A 20,420-nucleotide genomic window follows, 5' to 3' on the forward strand; every position below is an offset into this window, starting at 1 on the left:
AGAGCTGAATATTTACTTGAACGGTGCATAAATGACTCACTGCTTTAATACTGAAAAGCATGTAGCCCTCAAACACAGCACCACACACTTGCACATTTACCTTATGCAGGTGAGGCTGAGAACACTGTATCAGTACAGAAACTGCATATTTGTTAAGTTAAATGTAGTTTGGTTAAAGATCCCAAATTCATATATCTTGCATGTATTGCTGCAGACTGGCTCTTTCCATTGTCATTCTGTTACAAAAAGTGGGTCATGGAAGCATTTTTTTCTGTAAAATCAGCGTCACAAACTGTTTTCAAAAACTAATAAAGATATAAGATATATTTTGTATGGTGTTTGGTAAGACAACTAATGTTGTATTCTTAAATTATAGGGCAAATCATAGATGGTCAATTGGAAACATTTTCTGAAATGTGGTGTAGTGGATTTAGCCTACTGTGTTAACAACACAACAGTGAACATATGGACATAATATAACACCTTGTCATCCCTCTGATTCACAGACCAAGAAAAAGACAAAAAACCTATTTAATACAAATTTTTTATTGACAATGTGTGTATGGCATACTTTCATGGAATTGCTAAATCATGAGAACATAAACCAGTTCATATTTGCAAAATGACACTGAGAAACTCTAATGCATATATATAATCAAAAGTGCATATTCTTGTTCCTTTTTATTTTGTCCATATACACATTACACTATACATAAATAATTGCATTGTAAAAATGACTCAAGTATTTACATGTATAATATATTTTATATAATATATAAATTTTATATTAAATCTAGGTAGATTACAATTAGGATACTGGGTCAGGAAACCTCCTGTATGTCTGAGTGTTGGGAGATTTCTGTGTGCTATCTGTGGTTGTTGAGTAGCACCTCCAGCCAACATGGACAGGAGGTGATGAACTGTCTGGAGTAACAGGGGCCCCATCCCTTAGCAAAACTGATCCGAATACTATGTGGGTCCCAGGGCCCCTCCTGGCACTCGGGCTTCACGCCGTGCTCCGCCATCCAGCTGGAGCGCTCATAGTCAAACATCTTGAGGGAGAAGCCCGGCATCACCCTCTTGACGCTGAGCCCTGGAGCACTGGGCGGGTCTAGAGTGGGCGAGTGGACGAACACCGGGTGCTGGCTGCGATTATACACCCACACCCCGTCTGGCTCTTGGCTCAGCACAATGCCGTAGCCAATTTTACTGCGAATTTGTTGCACACTGCTGCTAGTTCCGCCACTCCTGTGGCTGCGAAGACCCGACGTGCTGTGGCTGCTCGGGTCGTCACGGCGACTGTGGTAGGCATTGGCGTGGAGCTGGCCGAGGCAAAGGCCCGTGCCCTGAGGTAGATCATAGAAGATGCTGAGTGAGGGCTCATAGGCTGGATAAAGGCGGCCCACTCGTGTGCGCTGTTCCCAGTAGGCCACGCTGCACCAGTGAGAGCGATTTCCGCCTGAGGTCGAGGAGCCGAGGGAGGTACCAGCGTCTGAGGGCCAGAAAAGAGTGGAAGGGTTAATGTTTGCTTTGGTAAGTGTGCTAATTTTCACAACAGTAATACCTCTCAAATGAAGCAGAATGAGGTTATGTTATGGGGAGGACAAAGATGGGAGAGGCATGTTTTATGAAAACAAGGCACAATTCATTCTGTTCTCTTTTCACACAAGCATTCCTAAATATGTCTTCTAACAAAAACAAGATGTAGAATTTTAATTTTACATGACAAAAGAAAAGACATACCCTCTACTAGGCTGGGTACTGGACTTCTGCACCCTTCTGGTACAGACTGAAGTATTTAGATACTATAGAATATGGGGGAAAAAATACATCCTATCATTAGTGATACCACTGACTGACAACTTCAAGTACACAGCAAATCTGCCAGTGTTGATTTTCCAGTGTTACTTGTATTTAACACCATTCAGAGTTAATATAACATTTGATCCATAAAAACTAACACTCGCAGAGTCAGCTTGTGTCTTTGATGGTGTCATTTTTCAGGGTACATTTACCAGTGTTGATTTCTGGACAGAGCAGCAGAGCAGACCAGTGTGCTCATGGACGTCATATGAGGCGTCGCAGAAGTACCATTTTACTTCTGAAACAAGGCTATTTATTAGACTGGAAGGAACTTTTCTGTCAGCTCTGTCAGTATCATAATGTGTATATTTCTGTTCAGACCAACTTGCTAACCAGCTGCTAAAATTAGCTCTTGCTGCAAACTTAGAACGTCGAACATGCTCATTTTAGCTCGACGGCTTCTTGCATTGTAGCCTGAGGTAATTCATACAATTCATACAAGAGTTGAGAGCAAAGCTATTGAACAAATAGTAAGTGTCATGGTGCACTCCTGCGCTGCCACAGACCCCTCCCTCAGACTCATGATCAACTTCACCCGCTGCCACCTGTCACACCTGGAGCAGATCTGCATGAGGAGCCCATAGAAGCACCTCCTCTGCTCTGGTCCGGTGCCAGATCATTGCTTCTGCTGCTGTCACTGCTTCAGACCTCCATAGACGTTCATTCCCATTTCACTTCAGAGCCATAACCCGGACTCTCACCGTCCTGATCCTGTCTTCCCGTGGACTCTGATGTTTTCAAACCCAGATTTTGTCTCGTTCTCATGTATTGTTTTACGTTTTTAAACCCATTTTCTCCCTTCAGCACCATTCAACTGGCTAAAACAGCAACAATGTTGAGCTGTTTCCTTTGTTTTACTTTTGTTCAGGCACCTCAAACAAATTCATGGATTGTCTACTGCACTTCCAAGCTCCCTCATGTTTTGGGCAGTGTTGTAAAAGGTGGTTTTACAGGGTTTTAGGAGTGTTGTGCGCCTTGTCAAATTTTATGTGAAGCCCCCTGTTACAGAAAAATAATATGTTTTTTTATTGCAGTACTTTTTGGAGTGATTATTGTACATGTGTGGTGGATGGTTAGACTTAACACTAACAGACTGTACATTTTTAACTCTAATAGTGTTAATCCCAGTGGACAATGTACACCTTATGAGTAGTATAGTAAACACCAGTTAAATTTACATTTAAAACGACAAAACGTTACTTGAATACTGGTGCAGTGTTGAATAGTTAACTCTGTTGGTGTCACTAATTAATGAACTTTGAATACTAATCTAGTGTTCTTTTCATCTATTGTGGTGTTAATATTTTACACTTAAAGAGTTTGTCTGAACACTGTCATAGTGTTAATCATTTTAACACTTTCAAAAGTGTTAATTTAACACTTAACTGGTGGTTCCCATATAAACCCTGGCTCGGTGTTAATTTCAACTCTGAGGGTGTTAAATTTGCATTTTCAAATTTGCAGTGTAGTGGCAAATGGCTTTTTTTATGTTGTAAAACTGCTTAGAATGTATAAATGTCAGGGACTTAAGATTTGTAATCTGTGTGTATGTCATTTTCTTTTTGTTGACATAGAAAATTGGTATCAACAAGAATATTTAGGAAGCTATAACATTTTGGATCATACCTGGTACTACCTTCCACACACAACCTGCACACCCACAGATAAATAGATTATGAGACAAAGTAACAGGAAAGTGAATTAAAGCTTTAGCAGACAAATGCTTTCGTGACAATGGGCAAAAATTTTACTCTAACCTTTATTAAGCAGATTGTAAATCGACTGATCTGAGGTCACACTGCAAGTCTTAATGCTCAGTTCAAACTTGAGTTACATTACTCCAGTTTGTCTGTTCACATTGTTTTTCTTTTAATGTGACTAATATCAGATTGAAGTACAAGGGCAATGGAACAATAACAAATACCCCACACATCATACGCAGTAATAGAGAGTCAACACTGAATTTGACACACAGTGAATGGCAGTCAAATAATGAGAAGATAGTACAGATGAGAGTGAAGAGAAAAAGAACCAATTGCTTTCAACTGAAAGTGAAGAGTTGTTGCAAATATTGATCTATGGTGAAAAATCTCAATTTATGTTGTTCTTTTATAAAAAGAACAGATCTGAGGGACATACGAGCAAAAATCAGATTAGGAACACTTTTTATTTTACCACAGTCTGAGAGGAAAATGTTCCCCCTGTTGGTCTGTTTTCAGCTTTTAGAAAATCTGATTGGTGAAAGAAGACTTCTCACATAAGAGGGAAATAAAAACACTGATGACTGGAATGACTGTCACTGTCAAGTCTCTGCTGCTCAGACTCTGGAGTTTATCACAGGAGGAACATCAGCTTTCAGGGTCCTTGTTTTTTATACAAATAAAAATTCCAGACTTTTTCCAAACTGCTTTTTTCTTTCCTAAGACCTTGAGATTATGTACTTTAATACTTGCATGCCTACTTGTTTGGTTGAGATTATACCTGTTATGTGTAGTTGAAGAGTTCATTTTAATAAACGTATGAATGAATGAATGCATAATTCACAGTAAATTATATTTTACTGACAGAAACTATTTCAAAACGTGAAAATCCCAAAAGTGCATAGATATCACACAAACTACTTTCACTAGAATTATTCTAGTACTGACCAGTAAGTTGTTTTTTTTTTTATGTTTCCTCGTGTGAGAAAATTTTAAATGTGGAGCCCATCAGTCACACTCATGTCATGCAATGATTGTGAGAAATCAGATTTTTACTCTCAGTTCTCTCCCTTTCCAATTGTTTAAATGCGGATGGTCTGAAAGCAGTTCAATCAGAACAAACTTTAAGTAGAATGAAAACGAACTGAACACAGTTTGCATACTATGTATATTAAAAGACAAAAACAAATCTTCACATTTTGACAGATTTACTGTGCGTGTTTTAGGGTTTCCTTTGTATACATTTATGCTACTTCAGACCTGGATGAAATACTGTATAATGACATTGTATTGTGTACCTCTGCAGAGGCTTATCATTTGGTGGAGACCTGTGTCAACATCCGGCCGAGGAGAGACAAGTACTATGTTTGTTACTCCCATTTTTGTAACCTGTTAACTACCAATACAGTCAAAATGGAATTGGAAAAACAGAGCACTATCACCAGTGTTTTTGTCATGTAATACTTTTGTCCTCTTCAAACTCATTTTTATTATAAAGTAGAGGTTTAGCCTACTTTTAGATTGTCTATGTAAAGTTGACAGTTTTCAGTTCTTTTTCTCTAAAGTCTGGGAAGTTTCTCACTTGTTTTAAGCTCCTCTGTAAAAAGTGCTTAGTTTTTAGCTTATTTTTAGCTTACTCTAAAAACTAGGATGATACAGTAAAAGCATGTTCATTCTCATAATCTTGCTCATAGTCACTAGGGGTGTTGGAAAATATCAGTTCTGCAATATATCACAATATTTCATTTCACAATACTGTATCGATATTGAAAAGTACTGTATCGATATTTTTAGGTATTTATTCAAATATGGTGGAAGTTCATTATTGTTTTTTGTTTTTCTTTATTTTTATATCTTATTTATTATTCTTTGACACTGTTTTATTAAATAATGGTTATTTGAAGCATCCTAAAAGCATTTTTTACTGTCTGAGAGGCAGATGTTAGTTCCTTTGGTGGGATTGCACAAAAATAACGTTATGATGTTAGTTATGAACTAATAGAATATGAACATTTGAACAGGATCTTAAACTGTAATGTCTGTAAAACAGAATTTCAGTTTGAACACAGGAACATGTTGTGATATAGCGTTAGATCCTGTTGGGATCAAATAAAAATGTGTTTAGTATTTGTGCATATTTCTGCTGTAATTCAATTCTTCCAGGAAATAACCATTTTTAAAAAAGACAAACAAAAAATTGCCTTTTATATCGTGATATATCGTATCGTGATCCTAGTTTTGTGATTTGTGTTGTATCGCCAGATTCTTGACAATACACAGCCCTAATAGTCACTAGTTCCTGAATGTTTTGTTAAAGCATTTTCTAAATTCACTCACTTAAGTAACAACTAAGTCACTTAACAATTATTCAAATGAATTAATTAGAGAGGGGAATGTGTGTGTGTGTGTGTGTTTTTTTTAACCCTTTCATGCACGAATTATGAGAACCTTAATCAAAATTTTTTCCTGAGTGTTTTTATTCCTCTTTGGGCATGAAAAAAACAATGCCATTGAAAATTTTCTTCTGAAAAAAAAAAAAAAGATGAATAAATAAAATAAAAATAATTTTAAAAATGTAAAAAATACATTAAAAAAATAATAATAATGAAAACATTTACTTATGAACCCATTTTTCATAAAGTGGCAAAAATGTGCATTCAGCTGGACACCATTTTCATTTTCATTTTTTCAGTTTCATTTTTGATGCACAGAAACATGTATTTACTGATAAATTGTGTAAAAACTATGGGGAGGATTTGTGATTCTGGGGGTTTATGCTCAGGAGAGATCTACATAATGATACCAATTCATGTCAGAAAAGATATGGAGTGTCTTATAACTTTAGTAAAGATATGTCTTAAAAAACAAAAACAAAAAAAAAAACAACGAAAATAACAAAAATCCATGAATACACAAGAGAACAGCTGTAGAATAACTGTCCACTGGAGTGACCACTGCGCATGAAAGGGTTAAATAATTTTTTATTTTATTTTTTTTAAATCAAACCGTTCGTAACAACTAACCCCCTTCCCACCACCGCTACAAAATATCCTCAAGAAAACCCTGAATCTTGAAGAAAGTTAAACTGTCAACTCACTTCCTCCTCTGTCATCCTTCACCATCTTTTTCCACAACTTTTTTTTTCCTTCAGGTTCAGAGTTGAAGAAGAGAAACAGAAAGAGAAGACTGAGGAGGAGGAGGGTGGAAAGCATTCAGCTCTCTGTCAACCTAGCACAAGCCTGTGAACCCTTGACCCCCCAGCCCTCATGCTATCAGCTCACATTAACTCCCACACAGAGTGATGCCATTATTTTGCTCCAGAGACTCTATTGACACAGAGGATTCAAAGACCCATGAGCCTGTGGCCCCATTCCTTTCATTTTCCAGCCAGCACCCCCCCCCCCCCTTCATTTGACAGGGGCCAGAATGGCGGCCCTTCTCCCATTAACAAGCTGCTTTTGGGTGAAACTAGGACTGAGATTAGGCTAGGTGTGTTATGTTTGCACAGCGGCCATTTTCATTCAGGGTGGTGTTGGGGCGGGGGTTACAAGACTGAGAGCAGGAGATGTAGGAGGAGATGTGTGTGAGTGTTTGTACACAAATACAAGCACACACTCCATGATGAGTTTGGGCCTCACACACACACACACACACAAATTGGGTGTTCTGATCCAAACAGTGTGACTATTACACACATGCACAAAATTGCACTTCTCATCTGAGGCCCACGTGTGTCATTAGTGAATTCCAGGCTGGCAACTGCTGCGGTCTGGACTTTTTACAGCTCTCCAATAAGAGAGCAGGCAGCTCGCTGAGCAGGATCCCACTCTTTGCTCTTGTTCGATCTCACAAATACACAAACACACACATTTTTTTTTTTACAACCCCCGCTCTTCCCTGTAATAAGGCAACACAAACATGTCTGGGGAAACACGCAGCAACTTTATAAGCTCACGATGAAATTAATTCCCAAAGAAGACATAAAAGAAACAGGGACTTTCAGGGCTTTTTAGACATAGCACACTTTAATTTCAATTATATAATGAATGAATGAAGCACAGTATTAAAAGCTGGCTTTTATGTTCTCAGATGAGAGGATCTAGATCCACTTTTGCTCTGGGATACTTGAGAAAGACATGACAACACTGTTTAAACTATAATGATGTGTGTTATAGAGCTGCATTGTCACCATGTGAACTGTATGACCCATGGAAGAAAAGCTGCTTCTATGTAACAGCTAATTGGGACCTAAACAAATAAACATCATAGCAGCAGTACAGAACACTTCTATCACTGCCCACAAAAATAAGCCTTTTTCACCAGACTCCCAGAAACTTTTATTACCAGGAATTGATTTACATGGTAAAAGAATTCTATGTGCTTTGTGTTTCCGCCACACCTCAAAGTTCCTGAGTTTTGTTTCAAATGAGGCTCGGTCAATTCTCAAGTCACTGACTGCTCGAACGATTGCTGAATTTGGTATGAGCGTATTCAGCTGGACAGACAGATGATTGCAATGTACTTGTAGAAACATAACTGGCAAATTGACCTTGTTGTCTGTCCGCTTCTCGCAGCTTTGCTTCTTTTGCTCCATTTACCATTTGATCAAAACACAGAGTGAATCTTGTTGAAGAAGAATAAACATGTTCGCTGCCGCACACTGACTAGAGTGGGCAATCGTAAGTGTGGAATGCTGTAAGTGGGTTCCACCAATCAGCATTCTTCAGCAAACAGCCCCGCCCCTAAGAATTCTAAGTAATCTGAAAAGTCGTACCCCATATATCAGGAACTTTTTTCAGGGAAAGTTTGAGGTCGAGGGAAAGTTTTTCACATGGGTATTTTCAGCAGAAACATTTAAAAACTAGAAAAGCACCCGGAGAGCACAGACCCACCCCCATCACCACCAAAATTTAATCACTTGTTCCTTGTGCCAGTATCAACATTTCCTGAAATTTTCATCCAAATCCGTCCATAACTTTTTGAGTTATCTTGCACACGGACAGACAAACAGACGGACAGACAGACAGACAAACGAATGCAGGCAAAAACAGAACCTCCTTGGCGGAGATAATTATTACCTCCGCCAAGGAGGTTATGTTTTTGCCAGGGTTTGTTTGTTTGTCTGTTTGTTTGTTTGTTTGTCTGTCCGTTAGTGTGCAACATAACTCAAAAAGTTATGGACAGATTTGGATGAAATTTTCAGGGTTTGTTGGAAATGGGATAAGGAAGAAATAATTAAATTTTGGTGGTGATCGGGGGTGGGGGGCCCACGGGGGGGGCCACTGATCAGCCTTGGCGGAGGTCTGCGCTCTCCGAGTGCTTCTAGTTACTACTAAATTCATCTTCTTTCTCAAGTACAAGCTCTAAAATGTACTCCACAGGTAAAAGAGTGACATCTGTTGGCAGTTTCTATTCAGGTTTTTCACATACGTCACATGATCATGTGGTTTTCTGTTTACGACACCATATTGGTAGGCGAACTTTCCTTAGATCGTACAATTGCCCATTGTTGGTGATATTTATCTTTCTCCTGAGTAGATCTACAATATCATAAAGCTTTAAGCAGTGTGATCATGGTAACCACAAGTGTTGCAGTTGGTTGCAATAGATGAGTTTCATGTGACGTATGCATACATTAAGTCTTGGAGGCGGAAGTCACGCCGAGTTCGTAGCGTGTTAAACGATGGACCTGCTAAACTCCTGTGTGCCGTTTATTCCTTAGCTTTCACCAAGTATAAGTTTGGCAGAAAGACCGCTGGGTTCCATTGGTGGCAGCGGTGGTTCTGTTTTGACGACCGCTGTTTATAGTTATTACCACAGTTAGCATAGCTTCTCAGTATAGTTAGCCTGCGTGCCTGTTACACTTAGCGGCGTGGAAAAAAAGAATTGTCATCATGTGGTACAGTGATGCAGACCCCTTTAAACCTACCAGGAGGGCTTCCCCTGGACTATCACCCTATAGAGACAGAGTGATTGTGGATCTACCTGCTCCCTTTGAGTTTTCTCAGCTGGGTGAGGCAGATGGAAGTGGCAGTCGGAGCTACGGCGGGCGACACCGCTGAGTTCAGCGGGGAGCTGGTGATGATACTCCCCACCCTTCTGTGACAGTCTGCTTTTCTACTATGGGACAGCCTTCCCGATGCGGTCGAGTCAAATTATGCGCCCGTGAAAGAGAAGATGGGATCGGCTTTTGGACAGAGACAGTTAATGGACCGTTTTAGAGCTAACATACCGGCTCGTTCACGAGTTCCGGGGCAGAGCCTGGAGGTGTACGTGGCTGATGTGAGCTGGCTGGTAGCTGGTACTCCTGTTTTTACCTCCGAGTTACACACGCATCACTATTGTTAGTAAACACTGAAACTCATCTCTGGTGCCTTTATCACAAGTAGACAAAAAACAAAACACGCAAACATGAGTCCAGAGAAAAACACAATATAAAGCAACAGTTCGGACTTTCTGGATCCAGATAGCGTGCCTACCAATATAGTGGTGTAAACAACAATCACATGACCAGTGACGTCAGCTGCAAGTCCTCAATACCAAACTAAGGAACATGTCGGTATTACGTCTCAGACTCTGATAAAATAGACGACAGCTTTTTATCTGCAGCCAAGCATTCTTCTCTTGTCTGTCATGACATTTACAAGGATTCATCTTTCTGTTTGACATATGGTCCCATCAGTCTTGATCTTACTGTGAAGACGCAGTGTGATGCAAAATAAAACAGAAAAAAACATGCTGTTTGGAAAATGTAAGAGGTGTTTTTTCATAATGTTTGGAAACTTTGCCGGTTGTAGGCATTTCATACATTGACAACCTGAGTCAGGTATTTAAAAAAAATAATTTTTTGATAGAGTTTTTACAAACACTTCCACAGATCATCAAATCCTTTGTCTAACATTTGTTCCTGCAGATCTTTGCATATGGTGGCATTTGGTTACTGTTTCCATCTAACACAACATTTCTTTTTCTTTATATTAATTCAGTGAACGTTGGAGCTTCCTTATTGGTCCACAAAGGCAGACACATTAAGTTATTTTTTGCATTATGCTTTTCCACCACATTGATTCACCTTTATCTTCAAATGTTTCAGGGTTGTTTTAGTCACAAATATGAAATGGTTTGAACTTGTAGCAACTCTTACATTGTTGTTCCCCTTGTTGCACCTTTTATGGTTTTGTCATCTTGTTGCTTCTTTTATGTCAGTTTGGTCTTGTTGGATCTTTCATGTTTTCATCTTGTTTTGCCTTTTATTCATAGTTTGTCTGGTTTCAAATTTAATGTCATTTTCACCCTGTTGTGTCCTGTGTTTTTTACATCATTTTTTTGTCTTTAATGTTGTTTTCCTTATCTACTTATCTGTCTGTAATTAAACAGCAGTATGACAACCCTTTGGCAAGTGATTCCCAGTTTACAGTATCTGACATTATGCTTTATGTTTCAGGTAAGGCTCAGTGTCGTCGTCAGCCTGTCTATCATCCAAATAAAGGTAAAACGATCCAGTGTGAGAACGAGACTGAGCAGGAGGAGGAAGGACCAACGTTTTGACTGGAATTTTTAAAGGCAGGTTCAAGCTGGAGGTTATCAGTATGTTTATGTTCGAGCAGAGGAAGTAAAAAAAAAAAAAAAAACAGTGTGTGTGCTAGTGATTGTGTGAGTGCATGTGTTCATCTGTATGTGAGGGCTGGCAGCAATTATAGTGTCCTGCAAGCATTTAAGCCAACCACCATTTAACAGCTCTGTTTACCAATTAGATAAGTAGCCTTTGTTATTTCATTTCAACATCACTGTCTTTAAGTGCCAATCTCATCGAAAAAGTCAAATTGAGTGAACTATGAATACATTAACTTCATGTAAATCAGAATTAGTCACAGCTCAAGTGTGAACAACATGAGTACAAATTCAAGGGTCACTTTCATGGCCTTGAAACAAAAATGATAGGTATATTTACCATAGTTTATATTCGTATTTTCAGTTAGCACTAATATGACAAACAGTTGCAATGGAAACTGATTTAGTGAACATTTATATGTTTGTGCATGTGTAGATCCATAAGGAAAATGCAACACTAATAGTAGAAGCAAATGGCACATGAGGTGGAAACAACAATGAAACACCACAATGTATGAGGACCTGCAGAGACAAAGTGGAAGACAAATATTTGTCAATCTGTTGAAGAGTTTGTAACACTGTGGTATGATCCAAACCAGAGGTTCCACTGCAGAAGTTAAAACCACCTTCAAAATTTGTTTTACCAAATACATCACAAACCTATTAGTTCAGCGAGCGACAGGTCACGTCATTACCTCCGCCAGGAGGTATTGTGATCACTTTGCTTTGTGTGTTTGCGTGCGTGCGTGTTTGTTTGTTTGTTTGTTAGCAAGATAACTCAAAAAGTTCTGGCAGAGGGGGCAAAAAAACAAAATTTAATCATTTCTTCCTTGTGCCAGTATCAACATTTCCTGAAAATTTCATGAAAATCCCTCCAGAACTTTTTGAGTTATCTTGCTAACAAACAAACATGCATGCACGCACAGGAGGCAGATCTGTCTTGGTGGAGGTCTGCGCTCTCCGAGTGCTTGTCTTGTTCTTTATTGTATGCAGTGCCATCTATTTAACAGTTTCATTCCATGATGACAATGATAATTACAAACCATATCTTCATATTCACAAAACCATAGCAGATGGAAACAAATTTGAAATAAATTTTCTGAAGATTCAGTTAAAATTTGTGATGGAATTAATTGGAAACCCTTTGATCTTTCCTCTTTCTTTTCCTCATCTTAGATTTAAGACTGGAGACTGAATGGTTTTTAGTTGATTCCATACACAGACAGATGCACTAAACTAACAATCTTAACAAAAATGAACAAAGTTGAGTTCCTGCAGGGTGTTCTCTGTTAGACTGTTTCTTAGCCTTTGGCTAAGTTGATCTCCAGTGTGGCAAATAATCTACACCTACCTCCACTTGTATTGTTGGACATTCAGACCTGTCTAACTGCTAAGTTTAAGGTTTCTAGTATGTCCGTCTTATTTAACACAATGCTGTGAGATCTATTGATCTATTCACTGAACTTTTTGCAAAAAGTTTAAAAGTTTGCAAAAAGTTTATTCCCAAAAGCGTCAAACAAACTCGTGTTTTTCCTTCCCTTTCCAGCTGGAGGAAGAAATTTTCTGCTGCAAACTTTAACCTGCATGAAGAGGAGGAAAGGTAGGGAAAAAGGGGAAGTAGAGGAGAAAAAAAGGTGGATAGACGGAGGGAAAGAGGGAACGGGAAAATGAGAGGGAGAGAGGTACAGAACCTGCCAAGCATAACCAGCATCCACGGAAAAAATGAAGAGAGAGAAAGAGACTGTGAGAAAGAGAGGGAGGGAGGGAGACCCTCGTCTTTCATCCAGTGCCAAGGATTAGATTCCCCTCCAGTTATTAGACTCTTCCACTGTGCTGAAAGAAGTGGGTGGGATGAAGAGAGGAGGCAGGGGGGCGTAGAGGGACAGGGTGGACAAGAAGGGAGGATAGGATTCAGCTACTGACCATTGTTGGTCGCCTCTAAGATGCTTTGTTTTGATTTGACTTCCTCACATTTCCTCCCAGGGCTCCAAAAAGTAGGAATAGAATGTTAAAGAAAAAGAGGACAAAAAAGAAAAACACCCCTCCCTGGTTACAAATGGTAGGCTCTGTGTTGCTCGAGACAACTATCATTACAGGGCAACTTCAATCCAACAGGCCACATTTAAGCTGGCGTCTCAACTATCTCTGCCATCAGAGGGCTGCGTTATCGCCAGACATGGGCTTTACAGTCGAACACAACAAGGCTCTGACTCAGAAACACATACAAACACACACACACGCACGCACACACACACACACACACACACACACACACACACACACACGCACACACACTCCTTCCCTTTCCCTCTTTTCATTGTGAAGTAGATCTTGTGATGAGGACTACTGCAGCACTCCTGCTACTTAATAACCCTCCCTGGCTACTACCTTATATTACCTGTCATGCAAACAGCAGACGACATTCCAAACTCTACTCAGGAAAGTTACTGCGTGTCCCGTGAAAATTCCTAGGAAGACACATTTCGAGGCAGTTTAGAAAGCTGTTCCAAGAGGAAGAGAGAAAGTAACCAGTTTCCTGCATTTCTGCTGCTACTTCAAAGTGCCAGACAACACAAGCCGAGGAATGTCTCAGATTTTACATTCATCACATCTCAGACAACTCTGCTTGCATTTATTATGCACAGCAGCAGCAAGTTTGTGTTGTCATACAATTTGTGGAAATCTACTGTCATTTAGTTGACTTTTGACATTTTATGTAAGACAGTAAAGTTTTTGTTCTATGGCAGTTTTTTTTTTTTTTTTTTTTACATATATACCGTAAAAAAACAAAATTCATCCAAACATCCAGTTTGTGTATTTCCATGTTCAACATGTCATTTTTTTTAAAAGTCACACTAAATGCATTACTACATTCTTCTCAAAACATGTCAGGCAAACAGACCTTCATTCAGCCACTTAATCAGTGATCATCTGGACAACTGTAGGCTTATTATTCACACCTGAATTTCATTACATTTATGAGGAAAATTAGCACTGTACTGAATACTGTCCAGTGAAATCTATCTGCTATGTTTACCTTTGGGCTGGCTGATGTTGCCAAAGGTGTTTCATATCAACCATTATCAATAACTATCAAAGTAAATGTCACATCATTACATCTTTCTACCCTATTTATGAAATACACAAAGAGAAAGAAAAGGGAAAAAATAGAAATGACCTTAAAAATTCACAAATTCAAAACAACACAAAATGATGAAGCAGTTGGAAAAAGATGAAATTTACATAGAAGATGTCACAAGACAAAGAACACCTCTATTCTCTGATTTCAGCAAACACTTACCTTCATTATTTAATCAAAATAATTCAATAATGAGTGGAATCTGACTTGACAATGACAAAAATTATGTAATTGGCAAATAATTTTATGCTCCTCTTTATGGTCTGAACATGTCAAATAGTAAACAAGTATAATAATAAAATGTTCGTTCAATATCAAAATATACAGTTCAACTAAGTACAACATTTTGTAAGTATTTTAGCTGAAAATGGAAAGAAAACAAAATCCCTATCCACCTTCCATGGTCTCTTCTAGTGCTATTGTTTTGCAGAGCAATGCTTTACTGTGGAACCATCAAGATGTCACTTAAACATAAATGCAAACAGAAACAGTATCCTGCAAGAGTGCACTTCACCTTCAAAGTTTAAGCCAATGTAAGGCTGCAAAATAATTTATTCCATTTCTACAAGCTTTACTTTGTGCTTTGGTCATTTGGAAAGAGGAGCAAAATAAGAGGAACTATGAGAAGCTGATAGACAGCAAGGTTTTGCATTTGCAGAATATGCTCTTGAGTGCATTGAAATAATCTGTTCATCTGAATACAACCTGAATAAGCCTGGACCTCATCGAACGTGTTTGCTAAATACAATCCATTTTTGTTCCATTTTAATCAAAAGTAAGATCTTAAGACCATATTCAGCTAAAACACTCAGAAAAGCCCAGTCCTCGTTGAACGTATGCAAAATACACACAAAAGAAATTCAGCTGGAGTCAATTCAAATCAGTCACCTGAAATGGCCAAGCCTCATTTGAAGACATTGTAGGAACTTTGAAGTGGAAACTATGGAAGTCAATCTGTGTCATCAGATTCTGAATTATAAAAGACACTGAATTTTTAGCACTGAATTTTTTTGCACTGAAATTATGTATCTGTATTTTTTTTTTTTTTTTTTTTTTGCATTGGAATTAAGTATCTGAATTTTTTTTTGCACTGAAATTAAGTATCTGTATGTTTTGGGTTTTTTTGTTTTTTTTTTCTGCACTGAAATTAAGTATCTGAATTTTTTTTTACACTGAAATTACGTATCTGTATGTATTTTTTATTTTTTTTTGCACAGAAATTAAGTATCTGTATATACATACATACATACATACACACATATATATACATATATATATATATATATATATATATATATATATATATATATATATATATATATATATATATGTATATATATATGTATATATATATATATATATTTTATTTTTTTTTGCACTGAAATTAAGTATCTGAATTTTTTTTTTTTGTACTGAAATTAAGAATCTGAAATTTTTTTTGCACTGAAATTAAATATCTGAATTATTTATCTCTGAATTCAACTATGTTCATAAATGTATAATTAAAAAAATTCAGACGCAAAAAAATGAGATTAATTCCAGTGCAAAAAAATTCAGTGCTAGAAATTCAATGGCTTTTATAATTCAAAATCTGATGACACAGATTTACTTCCACAGCAAACACAACACATGCAGATTACCAGGAATTCTTTTACCCAGGTAAATAAGTTCAGCATTATAAAAGTTCCTGGGAATCTGGTGGAAAAGGAGTAATTGTGTTTAAATCCTTAGGGGAGAAAACAGCATCACACCAGAACCAGGAATGCATGCCTTATTGCATGATCAGCATGTTCAAAACTTGTCATTTTCAGCGTGTAGTTGCAGGCTGAATGGAGGACTTTAAAAATGGGAGGCCAACAGCTTATTCCAACAGACAGCCAGTGGGTCAGACTAGTAGAGCTGCAACATTACTGTTAAAACAATGAAACAATGTACTGGAACACAAATGTTGGTCTCATTTAGCTCAAAGACACCAACAGAGAATTAGAAACACTTATGTAATACAGACATGGCTGATAAGCCTGATTTCTGAGGAGTCCTCAGAATGACTGACAGCTGCTGAATGACTTTGGAACTTTTCAAACACAGAGAAGAATCTAGAAGTTCATTATACATATTCACTACATCAGGTGTTACTGCAGCTACACACCGTAAAAAAAAAAAAAAAAAAAAAAAACGGTAAAAAAACGGTAATATTCTGGCAGCAGAGGCATCAAAAAAATACTGGAAAATAACGGAAAATAACCATCTCATAAAAATATGGTAATTTTCCATAATTAAAATACAGGTTTTTGCCCTAACTTTACATAAGATTTTGCATATTTTTCTGACTTTTTGATGTTCAATAAAGAATATTATCATGTATTAAAACAATCAAATTACCTATAAATATAAATACAAATAATTTTCAATGAGACTCAGTTGTACAATCCACTGAGAAAAACTGTATTTGGACAGTTTATCAGTGCTTATACATGTTATACATTCACAAAAATACATCTCTTCAACATTTTTGTTGTGAAACCTCCCATAATTACACCAGATATTTGTCAATTAACAAACAAGTCTTGTTAAACTTACAGAACAAATACTTCTTTTACGGTTAATTGTCAGTAATTTTATCTTGTTTTATTTTTTTTTTTTTTTTTTACAGTATTAAACTTGAAATTAACAGTTTAATCTCATGAATAGAAAAGAAATATTTGTGAAATTATGACACTTTTGCAAATGTATTTGAACTGTATTTTTCTGTGAAAAAAGAAAAAAATTCTTTTAAAAAATTGAAATTTTATGTTTATTCACAATTACAGTTTTTTCATGTTATTTTACATTTGACATGTAAAATCACAGTCTATTTTTGTCATTTCATTGATATTTTCCTGTATCTTAAAAACACAGGAAAAATCTGTAAAATAAACAGTGAAAATTCTGTTAAACTACAGACTTTTTTACAGTGCAGGATATAAGACTTTATCACATGTTGAACCCGTGCAGCAGCATCACAGGTTATATTTGACATAGAAAAGTACAGAAGCCACAGTACAGATGCTTCTTTTCTTTTATGTCATTTTCATCATGTTGTGTCTTTTACGTTGCTTACATCTTCGAGTTGCATCTGATGTATCTTATGTTGTTTCACATAATTTTTTTGTGTCTTTTATGTTGTAATCTTGTTTTGTTATTTATAATGTTCCCGTTAATCTCACTGGATCTTTTATGTCATTGTCATCTTGTTAAGTCTTTTATAAACAGCTTAAAACCATTACTTTAACTAAGGACAAAACATCATCTAAACAATTATTTAACATTTACCATGAAAATGATCAATATCCATGTATATGAAAGTTTTTTTCATGCCTAGCCCTAATAATAGTCGATACCAAAGTGGACACCGCTCCGTAGTTGACAGGCCTCCCCTCCCAACACATTCCTGGATAGGCCCTCTTCCTCGACACTTCCTCCCCCTGCTCAGCCTGTCACAGAGGTCAAGTTGACAAGTCTCTCATTGAGTCTCACGTGGTCTAGCTATACGGGCTTCACTCCTCACAACATAATTACACACATTTATTGGTGGAATATATCCATTTGTTCCACTATGAAAGAAGTCATGAAACTAAACCCTAATTTCAGTGAATTATCTGAATGAGAAACCAGTGTGTGGACTGCAGACTAAAAATACACAGCACAATTACCACACAATAGGCTCTGCAGTGTTTCCAACTCCTCAGTAAAGAAAGTATCTAGTGTTTGTCCTAAAAGTTGCTAGAAGTGGCTAAATGACATCATCCCCCAATTTGCATAACTGTAATAGTTGTCTTCAGTTTGGTTTTTAACCTTACGCTCCACTTAGGAGACTACAATATTTTTAATGTTCAGTCTATATTAACCCTTTCATGCATGAATTATGAGAACCTTAATAAACATTTTTTTCCTGAGTGTTTTTATTCCTCTTTAGGCATGAAAAAAACAATGCGACTGAAAATTTTCCAAAAAAGTCCGCTTGACACCATGTGCTTCATTTTTGAAGCAAAGAATCATGGATTTACTGATATATTGTGTGAAAACTATGAAATAAAAACCTTTTTAATGCTGCTAATGTGATGTTTTCTCACATTTTAACATACTCTAATACTAGTCATTACTCACTTCATGGAGATAATATGCAAAAAAAAAAAAAAAACTTTTTAGTTAAAAAAAAAAAGTTAATTGCAGTTTAGTAACAATAACAAGCAATTGATTTTTTATTTATTTATTTATTTTTTTAGTTTAGTTTATTTACAATATGCAACAAGACAAAGTAATCTTACTTAGTCTTTAGAAATAAAACAGGTAGTAAGAGGTCATGGAAGAAAACAAAAAAACAAAAACAAAACTTATACATATACGTAACTTCATTTGCACATTTGAAAAGGAGTGGGAGGAAGTCTAATTTATTTAATCCCACCCCTTCAACACTCAAACATGTAACTGCAGATCAGGTTTATATAGAACAGCAAAGTTACACTAATGGTATGAATTACAGTGGATGGGATGATGCATAAGCGTCCACTGTGTCAGCTGATATGGAACTACAACAACAAAATCCATAAATAAACAAGAGAAGAGCTTTGAATAACTGTCCACTGGAGTGACCAGTATGCATGAAAAGGTTAATAATCTAAATGGACCAAAAAGAGACCAAACAGAAAACTGTCAGTGTCAACGGGAGTGATTTATATTCGGTGCAGTGGTTTGTTTTAGACATACGATACATGCGTTCACGTCAGAGTCTCCAAAGGCAGACAGACCATGGGTTTTTATTACCGTGACTGAGAAAATCATTTCATGTCATTAAAGAGAAAATGTGTGTGGGTCAAAACACGGTATTCAAAATCTCTCTGACGGGACAGTTTAGAGACAATCGGACAGATTAGTGTTAGTAAATGACCCACACTTTTACTTTTAAATTCATTTTTGCTTTAGTTGGACCATGAGGGATTATCCAAAACAAAAAGCTACTTTATATTGAAATAAATGTTGGATTGGTAATCAGTTAAAGTTCGCTCTGACGGGACATTTTTGGCCCCTGGTATTTTAGGCGAAAACTCCAACTAAAATTTCTCTTTGGAATTTCATTTCATCTACACCTGTGCAATTCATATTGCAACGTATAAGTCTTAAGAAGTATTTAAGGCATAAATAGACCAGGTTTTTGTACTTTCTGTGGCAGCATGGGCTGTTGAGCGTAAAAAGTTATTATCTCTGACTTTTGACCACTGTTTAAAATCTGACAACAGAGGTAAAAAAAATGACACCCTTTTGTGTCTAATGGAATTTATTTACATGAATACTTTAACACTAAAACACACATGTTTTAGTGTTTGAGTCACTTTTCAAACATTGCTAAAAGTTTCCAAACAAATTTTAAAGTAGCAAAATTTATTGCTAGGTACTTTTTGAAAAAAAAAAAAAAATTCTAGGGTAGTTTGAGAAGTTCCTAAATCTAGCAACAAAAGTGCTATGAGACTCTTTCAGCCGGTAACACCAGGCCTGGAAATACATCTTAGAAAACATGGATAATTATGAGAGTGAGCTCAAGCATTAACATACTATTGTCCTGCATGTTTCCTCAAATTAAACAGTAAATGTCAAAATAAAAAATACAACATGGCAGAAAATGAAAATAAATTTTCATTGAAACAAGTTAATCTATGAAATTAAACACATACACATGGTGAAGAAGGCTATTTTTCAGGTATTTTGACTTGAGTTGAGGCACAACTAGACAGTTCTTACACAGGCAGGCAAAGCTAACCAAACCTGTAGCATAAATGGAAGGTTCTTTGTACTATCTGACTGTTCAAGTGACACAAACGCTTCTTCAAATAATAAACATGGTTGAGTAGATTTTCCAGATATCTATATTCAAGAGTTAACAAAAATATGTGTACTCTGTGCTACTTATATTTTCAAAACTGACTAGTTTTTAATTTATACAAAGCAATGATTTTTGATTTTTTTAAAAATAAAACATCCAACCAACATGGATCGAACAATAACCCATAGAAAAGACAACTCCTTAGTTATTCCATAGACCTACATATACATAACTGAGGATACTGTATGCT

General features: G+C 36.8%; 1 pseudogene; it reads right to left on the bottom strand.

Annotated features, from left to right (window-relative positions):
* Positions 1–483: 483 nt before the first annotated feature.
* The window catches only part of LOC115412994 (mothers against decapentaplegic homolog 6-like), a 38,326-nt pseudogene continuing 18,389 nt past the window's right edge, over positions 484–20,420 (bottom strand).

The sequence above is a fragment of the Sphaeramia orbicularis genome, chromosome 3 (assembly GCF_902148855.1).
Source record: "Sphaeramia orbicularis chromosome 3, fSphaOr1.1, whole genome shotgun sequence".
NCBI classification, from domain to species: domain Eukaryota; kingdom Metazoa; phylum Chordata; class Actinopteri; order Kurtiformes; family Apogonidae; genus Sphaeramia; species Sphaeramia orbicularis.